The sequence below is a fragment of the Salmo salar genome, chromosome 12, assembly GCF_965601325.2.
Source record: "Salmo salar chromosome 12, fSalSal1, whole genome shotgun sequence".
Lineage (NCBI taxonomy): Eukaryota > Metazoa > Chordata > Actinopteri > Salmoniformes > Salmonidae > Salmo > Salmo salar.
The window spans coordinates 41,523,546-41,539,115 of NC_138302.1; the positions used below are offsets into that span (position 1 = coordinate 41,523,546).

The following is a 15,570-nucleotide window of genomic DNA, read 5'->3' on the forward strand; positions in this document are numbered from 1 at the left end:
AGTCCCCCCATGCAGCAAAGCACCCCCACAACATGATGCTGCCAACCCGTGCTTCACGGCTGAGATGGTATTCTTCGGTTTACAAGCCTCACCCTTTTTCTTCCAAACATAACGATGGTCATTATGGCTAAACAGTTCTATTTTTGTTTCATCAGAACAGAGGACATTTCTCCAAAAAGTACGATATTTGTCCCCATGTGCAGTTGCAAACCGTAGTCTGGCTTTTTTATGGCGGTTTTGGAGCAGTGGCTTCTTCCTTGCTGAGCGGCCTTTCAGGTTATGTCGATATAGGACTCGTTTTACTGTGGATATAGATACTTTTGTACCCATTTCCTCCAGCAACTTCACAAGGTCCTTTGCTGTTGTTCTGGGATTGATTTGCACTTTTCGCACCAAAGCACGTTCATCTCTAGGAGACAGAACGCGTCTCCTTCCTGAGCGGTATGACGGCTGCATGGTCCCATGGAGTTTATACTTGCGTTCTATTGTTTCTACAAATGAACGTGGTACCTTCAGGCGTTTGGAAATTTCTCCCAAGGATGAACCAGACTTGCGGAGGTCTACAATTTTTTTTCTGAGGTCTTGGCTGATTTCTTTTGATTATCCCATGATGTCAAGGAAAAAGGCACTGAGTTTGAAGGTAGGCCTTGAAATACATCCACAAGTACACCTCCAATTGGCTCAAATGTCAATTAGCCTATCAAAAGCTTCTAAAGCCATACCATAATTTTCTGGAATTTTCCAAGCTGTTTAAAGGCCCAGTCAACTTAGTGTATGTAAACTTCTGACCCACTGGAATTGTGATACAGTGAATTAATCTGTCTGTAAACAATTGTTGGAAAAATTACTTGTCATGCACAAAGTAGATGTCCTAACCGACTTGCCAAAACTAGTTAGTTAACAAGAAATTTGTGGAGTGGTTGAAAAACGAGTTATTGACTCCAACCTAAGTGTTTGTAAACTTCCGACTTCAACTGTGTGTGTACACACACACACACACACACACACACACACACAGGTTCAAAAGTTTGGGGTCACTTAGAAATGTCCTTGTTTTTGAAAGAAAAGCACATTTTTTTTGTCCATTAAAATAACATCAAATTGATCCGAAATACAGTGTAGACATTGTTAATGTTGTAAAAAAATAAACGTCCTCTCACTGTCAACTGCATTTGTTTTCAGCAAACTTAACATGTGTAAATATTTGTATGAACTTAAGACTCAACAACTGAGACATAAACTGAACAAGTTCCACAGAGATGTGACTAACAGAAATGGAATAATGTGTCGCTGAACAAAGGGGGGGGGGGGGTCAAAATCAAAAGTAACAGTCAGTATCTGGTGTGGCCACCAGCTGCATTAAGTACCGCACCCTCCAAATGGATCCCGCTCCAGAGTGCAGGCCTCGGTGTGATACTCATTCCTTCGACGATAAACGCAAATCCGACCATCACCCCTGATGAGACAAAATCGATGTTGCTGGTGATGTCTGGTGAGGACCTTCCTTACAACAGGCATACAAGCCCTCAGTCCACCCTCTCTCAGCCTATTGCGGACAGTCTGAGCACTGATGGAGGGATTGTGCGTTCCTGGTGTAACTCGGTTGTTGCTGCCATCCTGTACCTGTCCCGCAGGTGTGATGTTCGGATGTACCGATCCTGTGCAGGTGTTGTTACACGTGGTCTGCCACTGCGAGGACGATCGGCTGTCCGTCCTGTCTCCCTGTAGCGCTGTCTTAGGCGTCTCACAGTACGGACATTGCAATTTATTGCCCTGGCCACATCTGCAGTCCTCATGCCTCCTTTCAGCATGCCTAAGGCACGTTCACTCAGATGAGCAGGGACCCTGGGCATCTTTCTTTTGGTGTTTTTCCAAAGTCAGTAGAAAGGCCTCTTTAGTGTCCTAAGTTTTCATAACTGTGACCTTAATTGCCTACCATCTCTAAGCTGTTAGTGTCTTAACGACCGTTCCACAGGTGAATGTTCATTAATTGTTTATGGTTCATTGAACAAGCATGGGAAACAGTGTTTAACTTCTATGGGCTAGGTGGGACGCTTGACCCTAGTCAACAGCCAGTGGAATCGCGTGGCGCGAAATCCAAATACCTCAATGCTATAACTTCAATTTCACAAACATATGACTATTTTACACCATTTTAAAAAGACAAGACTCTCGTTAATCTAACCACATTGTCCGGCTTTACAGCGAAAGCAAAACATTAGATTGTCAGGAGAGTACCCTGCCAAAAATAATCACACAGCCATTTTCAAAGCAAGCATATATGTCACAAAAACCAAAACCACAGCTAAATGCAGCACTAACCTTTGATCTTCATCAGATGACACTCCTAGGACATTATGTTATACAATACATGCATGTTTGTTTTCAATCAAGTTAATATTTATATCAAAAAACAGCTTTTTACATTAGCATGTGATGTTCAGAACTAGCATACCCACCGAAAACTTCCGGTGAATTTACTAAATTACTCATGATAAAACATTGAAAAAATACATAAATTATTTAAAGAATTATAGATACAGAACTCCTTTATGCAATCGCGGTGTCAGATTTTAAAATAGCTTTTCGGCGAAAGCACATTTTGCAATATTCTGAGTACATAGCTCGGCCATCACGGCTAGCTATTTTGACAGGGTGACGCGCGAGCGCATTTCGTGACAAAAAATGTCAAAATATTCCATTACCGTATGTTAGCATCTCATACGCTGTTGAAAATCAATTTTTATGCTATTTTTCTCGTAAAATAGCGATAATATTCCAACCGGGAAACGTTGTATTCATTCAAAGGCTGAAAGAAAAAAATGGAGTAGTCTCGTGAACGCGCATCTCAGTGTCAATGTCCCCAGGCTGACCACTTCCAAATTCTGCTGCTGTTCTTTGCCCAGAGACAGCAGACACCCCATTCCACTTTCTGGCGGCTTTAGAGAGCCAATGGAAGTCTTAGAAAATGTCAAGTTACAGCACAGATGCTGTATTTTCGATAGAGATGCAACAGAAGGACAAAAATTTGTCAGACAGGGCACTTCCTGTATGGAATCTTCTCAGGTTTTGGCCTGCCATATGAATTCTGTTATACTCACAGACACCATTCAAAAAGGTTTAGAAACTTTAGTGTTTTCTATCCAAATCTACTAATTATATGCATATTCTCGTTTCTGGGCAAGAGTAGTTTTTTATCCGGCCATGCAAATACTGCCCCCTAGCCCCAACAGGTTAAACCCTTTACATTGAAGATCTGTAAAGTTATTTGGATTCTTACGAATTCTCTTTGAAAGACAGGGTCCTGAAAAAGAGACATCTTTTTTTTGCTGAGTTTATATTACCATGGACAGACAAACCGACTGATGATTAAATCAAAATAAATAACTAAGGCAATCTCAAATATTATATTCCGGGTAATCTGTTCAAATCTCTCAAGCTACCATACTAGTGCCAGTTGTATGAAGCATTTGCACAATAGCAAAGTGTGCACCTTTTATTTCCAGGGCGGCATGAGAGTAAGAAAAAAAACCTGCCTTAGACATGCCTTTGTGCTCATAGGCCTTACTCTTCCATTTTGTACCTCATTTTTCTAACTTCTGTGTTCTATTCCCCTTGGAAAAGAACAGAAGTGAACTCAGAGCATCCAAAATGGTGCCCCGCTCTGGTCAAAAGTAGTGCACTTTATAGGGAATAGGTTGCCATTTGGGATGGAGGGAGTACCACAGTGAAGCAGGAACATGATTAGTTGAGTCTCTGCAGGTTGACCTAGGTACTATGCAGTGTGGATATTTACTAACTATCTTTTAAAGACAGGGTCCTGAAAAAGGGATGTTTCTTTTTTTGCTGAGTTTAGCTAGAAACAACTGATTTTTAATGGAATATCTACAGAGGCCCATTATCAGCAACCATCACTCCTGTGTTCCAATGGCATGTTGTGTTAGCTAATTGATCATTAGAAAACCCTTTTGCAATTATGTTAGCACAGCTGAAAACTGTTGTTCTGATTAAAGAACAATAAAACTGTCCTTCTTTAGATTAGTTGAGTATCTGGAGCATCAGCATTTGTGGGTTCGATTACAGGCTCAAAATGGCCAGAAACAAAGACTTTCTTCTGAAACTCGTCAGCCTATACTTGTTCTGAGAAATGATGGCTATTCCATGCGAGAAATTGCCAAGAAACTGAAGAGCTCATACAACACCTTGTACTACTCCCTTCACAGAACAGCGCAAATTAGCTAACCAGAATAGAAAGAGTGGGAGGTCCCGTGCACAACTGAGCAAGAGGACAAGTACATTAGAGTGTTTAGTTTGAGAAACAAACGCCTCACAAGTCCTCAACTGGCAGCTTCATTAAATAGTACCCGCAAAACACCAGTCTCAACGTCAACAGTGAAGAGGCGACTCTGGGATGCTGGCACATTACACAAACCAAAGATAAAACAGTACATCATATAACATTATTACACCACTACATATCTACAATACAACATGTATATTGTACTACCACCATACAACAATATTACAATGTACAGTCGTGGCCAAAAGTTTTGAGAATGACAAATATTAATTTTCACAAAGTTTGCTGCTTCAGTGTCTTTAGATATTTTTGTCAGATGTTACTATGGAATACTGAAGTATAATTACAAGCATTTCATAAGTGTCAAAGGCTTCTATTGACAATTACATGAAGTTGATGTAAAGAGTGAATATTTGCAGTGTTAACCCTTCTTTTTCCAAGACCTCTGCAATCCGCCCTGGCATGCTGTCAATTCACTTCTGGGCCACATCCTGACTGATGGCAGCCCATTCTTGCATAATCAATGCTTGGAGTTTGTCAGAATTTGTGGGTTTTTGTTTGTTCACCCACCTCTTGACCACAAGTTCTCAATGGGATTAAGGTCTGGGGAGTTTCCTGGCCATGGACCCAAAACATCAATGTTTTGTTCACCGAGCTACTTAGTTATCACTTTTGCCTTATGGCAAGGTGCTCCATCATGCTGGAAAAGGCATTGTTCGTCACCAAACTGTTCCTGGATGGTTGGGAGAAGTTGCTCTCGGAGGATGTGTTGGTACCATTCTTTATTCATGGCTGTGTTCTTAGGCAAAATTGTGAGTGAGCCCACTTCCTCAGCTGAGAAGCAACCCCACACATGAATGGTCTCAGGATGCTTTACTGTTGGCGTGACACAGGACTGATGGTAGCGCTCACCTTGTCTTCTCCGGACAAGCTTTTTTCCGGATGCCCAAACAATCAGAAAAGGGATTCATCAGAGAAAATTACTTTACCCCAGTCCTCAGCAGTCCAATCCCTGTACCTTTTGCAGAATATCAGTCTGTCTCTGATGTTTTTCCTGGAGAGAAGTGGCTTCTTTGCTGCCCTTCTTGACACCAGGCCATCCTCCAAAAGTCTTCGCCTCACTGTGCGTGCAGATGCACTCACACCTGCCTGCTGCCATTCCTGAGCAAGATCTGTACTGGTGGTGCCCCGATCCCGCAGCTGAATCAACTTTAGGAGACGGTCCTGGCGCTTGCTGGACTTTCTTGGGCGCCCTGAATCCTTCTTCACAACAATTGAACAGCTCTCCTTGAAGTTCTCGATGATCCGATAAATGGTTGATTTAGGTGAAATCTTACTGGCAGCAATATCCTTGCCTGTGAAGCCCTTTTTGTGCAAAACAATGATGACGGCACATGTTTCCTTGCAGGTAACCATGGTTGACTGAGGAAGAACAATGATTCCAAGCACCACCCTCCTTTTAAAGCTTCCAGTCTGTTATTTGAACTCAATCAGCATGACAGAGTGATCGTCAGCCTTGTTCTCGTCAACACTCACACCTGTGTTAACGCGAGATTCACTGACATGTCAGCTGGTCCTTTTGTGGCAGGGCTGAAATGCAGTGTAAATGTTTTTTGGGGGATTCAGTTCATTTGCATGGCAAAGAGGGACTTTGCAATTCATCTGACTCTTCATAAGATTCTGGAGTATATGCAAATTGCCATCATACAAACTGAGGCAGCAGACTTTGTGAAAATTAATATTTGTGTCATTCTCAAAACCTTTGGCCACGACTGTACGTGTGTGTAGAGTGCGTGTGTGCGCGTATGTCTCTTCACAGTCCCCGCTGTTCCATAAGATGGTAGGGCCTGTGACAGGGTGATACAATAGACAGCCAAGTGGGAATTTGCATTTTGTTATAAGGACAACGCTTTTTGATAATGCACTTCACAACCAAAATGACTACTATACTGAACAAAAATATAAACGCAACATGTAAAGTGTTGGTCCCATGTTTCATGAACTGAAATAAAAGATCCCAGAAATGTTCCATACGCATCAAAGATTATTTCTCTCAAATGTTTTCACAAATTTGTTTACATCAATGATAGTGAGCATTTCTCCTTTGCCAAAATAATCTATCCACCTGACTAATTGAACAGCATGATCATTACACAGGTGCACCTTGTGCCGGGGACAATAAAAGGCCTCTCTAAAATGTGAAGTTGTCACAACACAATGCCACATATGTCCCAAGTTTTGAGGGAGTGTTTAGTTAGCATGCTGACTGCAGGAATGTCCACCAGAGAATTTGGAAGTATGTCCAACCAGCCTCACAACCGCAGACCACGTGTAACCACGCCAGCACAGGACCTCCACATCCGGCTTCTTCACCTGTGGGATCGTCTGAGACCAGCCACCCGGACAGCTGATGAAACTGTGGAGTATTTCTGGTCAGAAATAAAGCTCCTTTGTGGGGGAAAAATTATTCTGATTTGGGAGCCAGGCCCAGCCAATGGGTGGGCCTATGCCCTCCCAGGCTCACCCATGGCTGCACCCCTGACCAGTCATGTGAAATCCATAGATTAGAGCCTAATGAATTAATTTCAATTGACTGATTTCCTTAAATGAACTGCAACTCAGTAAAATCATTGAAATTGTTGTATTTATATCTGCTTGGTTGTGTAATTAACCACCTACTAGTTTATCAAACCAGGTACTTTTTTTAATACAACTTTTCACATATTTCGTTTTGCCCTAGACAATACAGAATACACGTGTATGAGTTTTGAACTGATTTGCAAATCCGACTTGCTAGCATTATCAAATGATAACGTTACATAACCATCAGTTTCTAGACAATACACAATAAACGTGTATTAGCTAGGACCTAACTACGTTGTAATGAGGTGACAAGTTATCTTGCTTGCTACACTGACGTTAGCTAGCCTGCCTCACTTTATCAAAAGATAACGTTATTGCTGGTTATGTAGGTAGCTAACGTCGTTAGCTAAGTTATACCAGAGGTCATTATTTTCCAGTATCTGGTTATACTCACCACCACCGGTCGTTGCACACCAAGCTTGCGTTACTGGTGCAGACTGGTGCAGATTTGTTGACATAATTGTAATCCAAACCCAACCTCAATAGCCCTTATGCACATTCCATGATCGAACGTTCTAAACACACTTCCTATCGGTGTGGCAATTTCTGGTCAGTCTAGTTGTTATCGACAATATAACGTTACAACCACTCTTGCAGTTTTTTACTAGGTGTCTTCAGGACTTGCCTCAAATTAATATTGATGTACTGTTAAATCAGCCCCCAAGACTCCAGCTAGCAAGAATGAAAAGGGGTTCAAGATGTATATAGGAAGCTACATAGACAACTATGAAGGTGAGTACCAAGTCAGATATACAGATACAGATATAAAGTTAGCTAGCTACAATCATTAGCTAGCTAATTTAACTATAGCTAGCTAGTTACTTCGTAAAATGATGTAACATTGACAGAATCTACCTGAGAATGTGTGTATTTACGTTAGCTTGGTTAAATTATGATTGCTAGCTATATTTGCTAGCTAAAAATAATTGTTATTCATGTCTTCTACACAGTATCTAACAAAGACACATTGACAGGGGAGATCACCGCGAGGGCTGCCTGCCACAGGTCTATGAGGAAGAGTGAAAAGCCGCACAGCATGAGAGTGGGGAAAGGTTATAGATAGCTACTCGGGACCTTGTTAAACATCTCCTGTGGGACACTGTCATCATGGTCAAAATGTGTTGGAGACAGTGTCAACGTTTAATCTTATCAATAGATATATATTAATGATGGGTTCCAATCCCAATTTAGAATTGCCCACTTAACAGGTTATTTGGTAAAGATCTGTTGATGCAGTGTTTGGTAATTGTGTTACGGAGACACAATCTAATCCTGTGTAGTTAAATGAGCCCCTAGTTAAGAAGACTAGACACTACTATGTTTATTGTTATTTATGGGCCGCATCATTCTTGTTTCTCACTTCAGTCTTTCATCACACTTATCTTCACAGATGGTGTTAAAGCACTCCGTACCAGTGATCGTGGTCCAAAGCCACTGCTCCTGTGTTGCAGGAAGTGCTCTGTGCAATCACCTGGTGGCCCTTCTTTACCAGACAGCGCACTACTCTCAACTAAACATTCCTGCTGCACCACCAATTCACAGCTGCACAGACACAGAACAGTTTTGGCACAAGCTAAGAACACTTGTGAGTTTATCAATATCCATAAAGAAATGCACCTTAAAAGTATTCAGCCTATGTAACAGTAAATCCTGTTAATTAGGGTGTGAAGCCAGGTCCGGTTGATGGGATGGAGTTCCATAAACGTACTAACTCGTGTGCTGATGGAATAAGGTAAGTTGGAGGTTCCTAGAATGAAAACATTTTCTTGTGATTGTTTTTGTATCCAGATGATAAGCCTAAACAGTCTTTACGATGTTGTCACGTTCGTTGTTAGAAATGGACCAAGGCGCAGCGTGAGTAGCGTTCCACATCTTTATTATATAAAGTGAAATTAAGCAAAATACAAAACAAACAATAAATGAATAAATGAACTGTGACTACAGAGATGCTACGTGCAATAGCTCAAAACAAACAAACAATATCCCATAACCCACAGGTGGAAAAAAAAATTCTACTTAAGTATGATCCCCAATTAGAGACAACGATAACCAGCTGCCTCTAATTGGGAATCATACAAATCACCAACATAGAAAAATGAACCTAGAACCCCACATAGAAAATATAAACTAGAACAACCCCCCAGTCACGCCCTGACCTACTCTACCATAGAAATAAAAGCTTTCTATGGTCAGGACGTGACAGATGTAATGACAAATATTTGGGACAAAGACTGGGGGGGAAATATACTGCTCAAAAAAATAAAGGGAACACTTAAACAACACAATGGGACCACAGACCACTTCTCAGTTCCTATGCTTCCTGGCTGATGTTTTGGTCACTTTTGAATGCTGGCGGTGCTTTCACTCTAGTGGTAGCATGAGACGGAGTCTACAACCCACACAAGTGGCTCAGGTAGTGCAGCTCATCCAGGATGGCACATCAATGCGAGCTGTGGTAAGAAGGTTTGCTGTCTCTGTCAGCGTAGTGTCCAGAGCATGGAGGTGCTACCAGGAGACAGGCCAGTACATCAGGAGATGTGGAGGAGGCTGTAGGAGGGCAACAACCCAGCAGCAGGACCGCTACCTCCGCCATTGTGCAAGGAGGAGCAGGAGAAGCACTGCCAGAGCCCTGCAAAATGACCTCCAGCAGGCCACAAATGTGCATGTGTCTGCTCAAACGGTCAGAAACAGACTCCATGAGGGTGGTATGAGGGCCCAACGTCCACAGGTGGGGGTTGTGCTTACAGCCCAACACCGTGCAGGACGTTTGGCATTTGCCAGAGAACACCAAGATTGGCAAATTCGCCACTGGCGCCCTGTGCTCTTCACAGATGAAAGCAGGTTCACGCTGAGCACGTGACAGAGTCTGGAGACGCTGTGGAGAACGTTCTGCTGCCTGCAACATCCTCCAGCATGACCGGTTTGGCAGTGGGTCAGTCATGGTGTGGGGTGGCATTTCTTTGGGGGGCCGCACAGCCCTCCATGTGCTCGCCAGAGGTAGCCTGACTGCCATTAGGTACCGAGATGAGATCCTCAGACCCCTTGTGAGACCATATGCTGGTGCGGTTGGCCCTGGGTTCCTCCTAATGCAAGACAATGCTAGACCTCATGTGGCTGGAGTGTGTCAGCAGTTCCTGCAAGAGGAAGGCATTGATGCTATGGACTGGCCCGCCCGTTCCCCAGACCTGAATCCAATTGAGCACATCTGGGACATCATGTCTCGCTCCATCCACCAACGCCACGTTGCACCACAGACTGTCCAGGAGTTGGCGGATGCTTTAGTCCAGGTCTGGGAGGAGATCCCTCAGGAGACCATCCGCCACCTCATCAGGAGCATGCCCAGGCGTTGTAGGGAGGTCATACAGGCACATGGAGGCCACACACACTACTGAGCCTCATTTTGACTTGTTTTAAGGACATTACATCAAAGTTGGATCAGCCTGTAGTGTGGTTTTCCACTTTAATTTTGAGTGTGACTCCAAATCCAGACCTCCATGGGTTGATAAATTGGATTTCCATTGATTATTTTTGTGTGATTTTGTTGTCGGCACATTGAACTATGTAAAGAAAAAAGTATTTATAAGATTATTTCTTTCATTCAGATCTAGGATGTGTTGTTTAAGTGTTCCCTTTATTTTTTTGGAGCAGTTTATAATCTATAAATCTGTATATTTTAAATCATTTTATTTGAACTTTCGGGCTTGTGCTGTTTCTGGAAAAGTTACATGAGTCTTTGTCATAGTAATCTCTCCAACCTGATGTTAAGGTTTTAAAATGTTTTGCAGAAGTTCTCTCTACAAAGCACTCAATGGATACATGCCTGACATGGACCTTCTCCGCATCTCAGAAACGTATGCCAACTTTTATCCACTTACTGCCCCTCTTGTAACAACAATGGAAACCTACGAGATGTCACACAAATTCAAGGTTGCTACAAGGGAGCAGAGCAGCAGCCCAGAATGGCATAAGCTTAGGAAAATGAGAATAACATCCTCTCGTTTCCGAGAGGTTTGCCATGTCCGGGGAGAGACCTCAGCTGACTACCTAGCTGAGCAGATGTTCAAGGGATCTGGTATGCAGACCATGGAGATGAAGAGGGGGCTAGCCATGGAGCCATTGGCTGTACAGGAGTACTGCGCACTGAAGAATGTTAACTTCTTTCCGTGTGGCTTCGTAGTGCACCCAGATGCTCCGTGGTTAGGATCCTCTCCAGATGGAATCATATTTGATCCCAGTGTGAGACCACACTTTGGACTCTTAGAGGTCAAGTGCCCAAATGTACCAAGTTATGTTGACTGCCCTTACCTGAAGATACAGAATGGAGAGCTGAAGTTGAAGAGATCTCCTGCTTACTACTGGCAGGTGCAAGGTCAAATTCTTCTCACAGGTTGTAGCTGGTGTGACTGTCATCTGTGCACAGGAGGACATCCTAGTTGAAAGGATATAGAAAGATCTACAGGTTTCAAAAACTATGAGAGAAGGTTGACCACTTTTATTTTTACCACTACTTACATCAGTGTCTCTCGCACCTGAATGGATCCCCTGCATGGGTGCCAAGTTTAGGGGTTTTATGAAAAATAAGTATTGATGTTCTTGTGAAGAAATCTACAGTAGAATAGATTTGTTTGAAAAAAATGCATTTCAGCAAATGTTCAACAGTTCAGTTAATCAATTACACATCTCTAACATTGTATTCAATCTTGCATTCTGGCTATTCTGTGTTTACTTGATTTCTTTCCCCCACCCCTGTTACTCATTGCCTAATTAAAGCCAATACAAGCTCCACACAAACTGATATTCACTACAACACAAATGATTGATACGTCGTAGATAAACTAATTATTATTTTGCTGCTAGCAAATAAACATGTACATTTACACTGGCTTGGCCCATGCTCTGGACCGGATCAGAGACGGCACAGTCCATAGGCAGCGCACCTTGTTCTTCATCCCCCTCAGTCGGAGCAGGTTTCAGTCATCTTCCCCAAACACCAGGTCTCTTTTGAATGTGCCAGTTCCACGCGAAGACAGTAGGAACAATACCTCTTTTTAGGTATTGTCGCCCCCCCCAATTTTTCCCTCAACAAAGTCACTTTTGACGAAATGTGTACTACACACATTTGTGTGTTTGGTGACAGTTGTCACGACGTACTGCCACCAACCACCTTTTTCTGAGCTCTACATCGACCGGGAAACGATGGAAGCTCACAATACCATTACATTTGGAAGAAACTGAACAGAGGCACTGAACAATGTTCATTAGCACCTCCTTCGCGGGGCTGTAATTTAAACGTAGTCATTGCAAACTATTTCAGTCAGAAATGCATCGATGATAGCTAGTAAGCTAATGATAAAAACAATAGCAGAACTCGCTCCGGAAGTCATCAACCCGGTCGGAAGTAAATTAGAGCGTTGGAGGCGGTATAATGCATAGAGCCTATTTATTCGTTGTGACCTACGAGGTTCCAAACTCCGTTTTAGACGAGAATGACTTTATGACCAAAATTATCCAATTTACACTTCTATTGATGCCACATAGGCCGTTTTCAAAGGGGTTAGTTGCTTTTTAGGGCAGTCACTCTTTAAACTGGGCTTCTACCGAAATCATGCCTTTCACTTGAACATTGTTCTTACGCGCTGCATTCATGGTACACATTTCAGAATACCCAACAATTGGACTCACTAGTGCCTTTCAGGCATTTTAGGGTATTGGTAAATAACATGTTCACAAAGGAATGAACATTTTTATGATTGTGTTTTTCAGTTGTTTGTATTTCTCATGCTCCCGCCTTTGTTTGTTGTAAATGTATTACATTCAATTGTGCTAATTCCTTATCATGTACTTTGTATTTCATGCTGCATTTTTTTGAAGCAGGGCTCCCTTGCAAGAGAGACATTGGACTTACCTGTTTAAATAAAGGTTAAATATGAGAGTGGCTAGACTTGGTGATCAAAGAAAACCACATCTGCATAAGAAGCCTGAAGGGGTGCACACTGCATGTCAAAGTGCATGTCTCTCCAAGGGAAAACAAGGGTGGGGTAAAACAGACAGAGCATAGCTTGTTTTTTTATTTTGTTTTACCTTTATTTACACAGGTAAGTCAATGACGACCTGTCAAGACGAACACAGCAGCAGCTGTGCTTGATATGTCCCAGTCTAAAAATGCCTACGAAGAATGATTACCTGTCATACTAAATCGTTGAGTCCCACCTAACACAATAGTATGCACAATAATATAGGCTGCACAATGCCTTCCAGTGGTAATTTCATTCATAAATGCACATTCATTCTCCAAACATAGAATTATGAATGGATTGTGAAAATGAATTCCTGATATGTAAAAAACAAGTGGATACAACGACAGGGTACTGTATCTGCTTGTTTGTTTATAAACTAGTCTAACCAACCAGCCATATCAACTGAACATGTAAAAGGACTTATTTGTTACCCTTTACACACCACATGGTATAGGTTTAGGCCCAGTGCAGTAAAACACATGTTTTTCCTATGAGATATATATCCACACTGAGATTGGAATAATTATGTGAAAATTGTAACTAATTGGATGGAGTTTTTGTGTAGGCAGTAAATTAGTTATCCCCTTACCATCATGGGAATTGGCCTATATGGATAGGGATCAATTGAAATGTTTTACAGAAGAAATATGAAATTCATAAGCATGGTAGCAATTGAAAGGGAACAGCAGTTTGGAGATAATGTGAAAATTATTAGACCAAAGTTGAGGACACAGTTCACCTGACAAGACTGAATCCAAACATTACTGTTGATTTGATATGCATTTTACATTTACTGTACTTTTCGCCATATTTGTTGATAACTAAATCTGAAAACTCTGGATACGTTCAGTAACATAAGAATATTCCTGGAAAATTTGGGGGAGGTGTGAGGTGTATAATCAGGTTTGATTCAGTGCGTGCAGTTAAATTAAATCCATGTTTTATTTCTTATTGTTTACAATTCTAAAACTTTAAAAGAGGAATGGGAACAAAATCTTAATGGAATGCACTTGCCCTGCTGGTCATCAAACATTTCTGTAACCCACAGTCCTGGGGCCTCATTTATAAAAATTGTCTTAGATTTATACTAGAACTTATTCGTAAGATCATTTCCGATGGTGTGCTTGCGTTCGATTCATAAAAGATACTGAGCGTAAAAAACCTTGCTTACGCAGGTTCTAAGAAGCCCATTTGTAACTTACGCACCAGTGATCTATAAATCTCAAATTAACTTTGAATTGACGGCACCTGAACGTGCCTTACAATCAGCGATTTCCCCTTATAGAATGCTAGCACAAATGAGGGTTTAGTCAGGAATAGCCATGGACCAAAAGAGAAAAGCTAACTTTTTGGAAGACGAGATCACGGCGATGGTAGAGGAGATTGAAGACAGGCAACACGTATTATTTGGTGGACTAAATAGGGGTTTGACAAAAAAAAGCCAAATGGGTAGCTTGGGAGTGTGTCGCCGCTGCAGTGAACGAGGTGGGGCAGCAAGACAGAACTGTGGCTGATGTGAAAAAGAAATGGTCTGACAAACTGCAAGGGGAAAAAAAAGAATAGCCATACATAACCGCAGCATTAAGGCAAATGGAGGGGGGCCTGGCACGCCGGAGCTCTCCCAAATGGACCAGCGCATCGGGGCAATCATTGGGGAAAGCACATACACTGGCATATGCGTCCCAAACTGCAATACCCCTACATAACCAGCAGGAAAATCACTTACGTCAAGTCTAGACTTTGCGTAGCGATAAGGTCATTTCCACGTCAAAGTAAGGTTTTATAAATAACTACTTATACGTGGTTTTCTGCGTAAAATTATACTTACGATCAAAATTGATTGTAAGTCCGTTTTAAAAATGAGGCCCCTGGTGTGGGTAATCACTCATTATGAGCACTGCTGGTGTAACAGTGTAGGTTCCGTCCCTCTCTTCGCCTCAACCCGGGCTCGAACCAGGGACCCTTGCACACATCAACAACTGACACCCCACGAAGCATCGTTACCCATCGCGCCACAAAAGCCGCGGCCCTTGCAATGCAAGGGGAAACCCTACTTCAAGTCTCAGAGCGAGTGACGTCACTGATTGAAATGCTATTAGCGCGCACCACCGCTAACTAACTAGCCATTTCCATTTCACATCGGTTACACTGGGGTGCAGCCCGAAATAGCTACAACAAACACTGACCTGAAGAACTTGGCATTCTCAATGTTCATCCATTAGTGCATTTTTGGCCTTGTGCTTGCGACATGTTAGACATTTTTGTTCAATCTTTATCATCGGTCTAGCCTTTAACATCCAGTATGTCTAACTTACTTGCGTTAGTGTGTCCTGTAGACCTTAGAGCATGACTTTTTGTGTGCCTTCACCAGCAGTTCTGAAAATGTGTCAGATGCCAATATCTATGGGTGTTTTTGCCCGTGTGACCAGTCTGCTTGTTGTCTGTCCAATTATTTTCCGGCTTGTAGCAGGCTCTTTTCTTTAGATACACTTTTGCTTTGTGTCAGCTGTATCTCAGTTTTTTGTGTGCGCAACATTCCGGTGCACCTCTGTTTTTGTGCACAGTTTTCCTTAACATTTTACTAAGACTGCTATTGTTCTCCAACTCTAT

The 15,570-nt window shown here is 42.2% G+C and overlaps 1 long non-coding RNA gene across 1 annotated transcript; it reads right to left on the minus strand.

The window, feature by feature from the left end:
- Positions 1–8,802: 8,802 nt before the first annotated feature.
- On the minus strand, positions 8,803–12,321 carry LOC145859500 (uncharacterized). The gene is made up of 2 exons (XR_014379698.1): positions 11,456–12,321; positions 8,803–11,353 (listed from the first exon to the last, which is right to left on the minus strand). It is a non-coding gene; the product is annotated as an uncharacterized LOC145859500 (long non-coding RNA).
- Between the last annotated feature and the right edge of the window lie 3,249 nt (positions 12,322–15,570).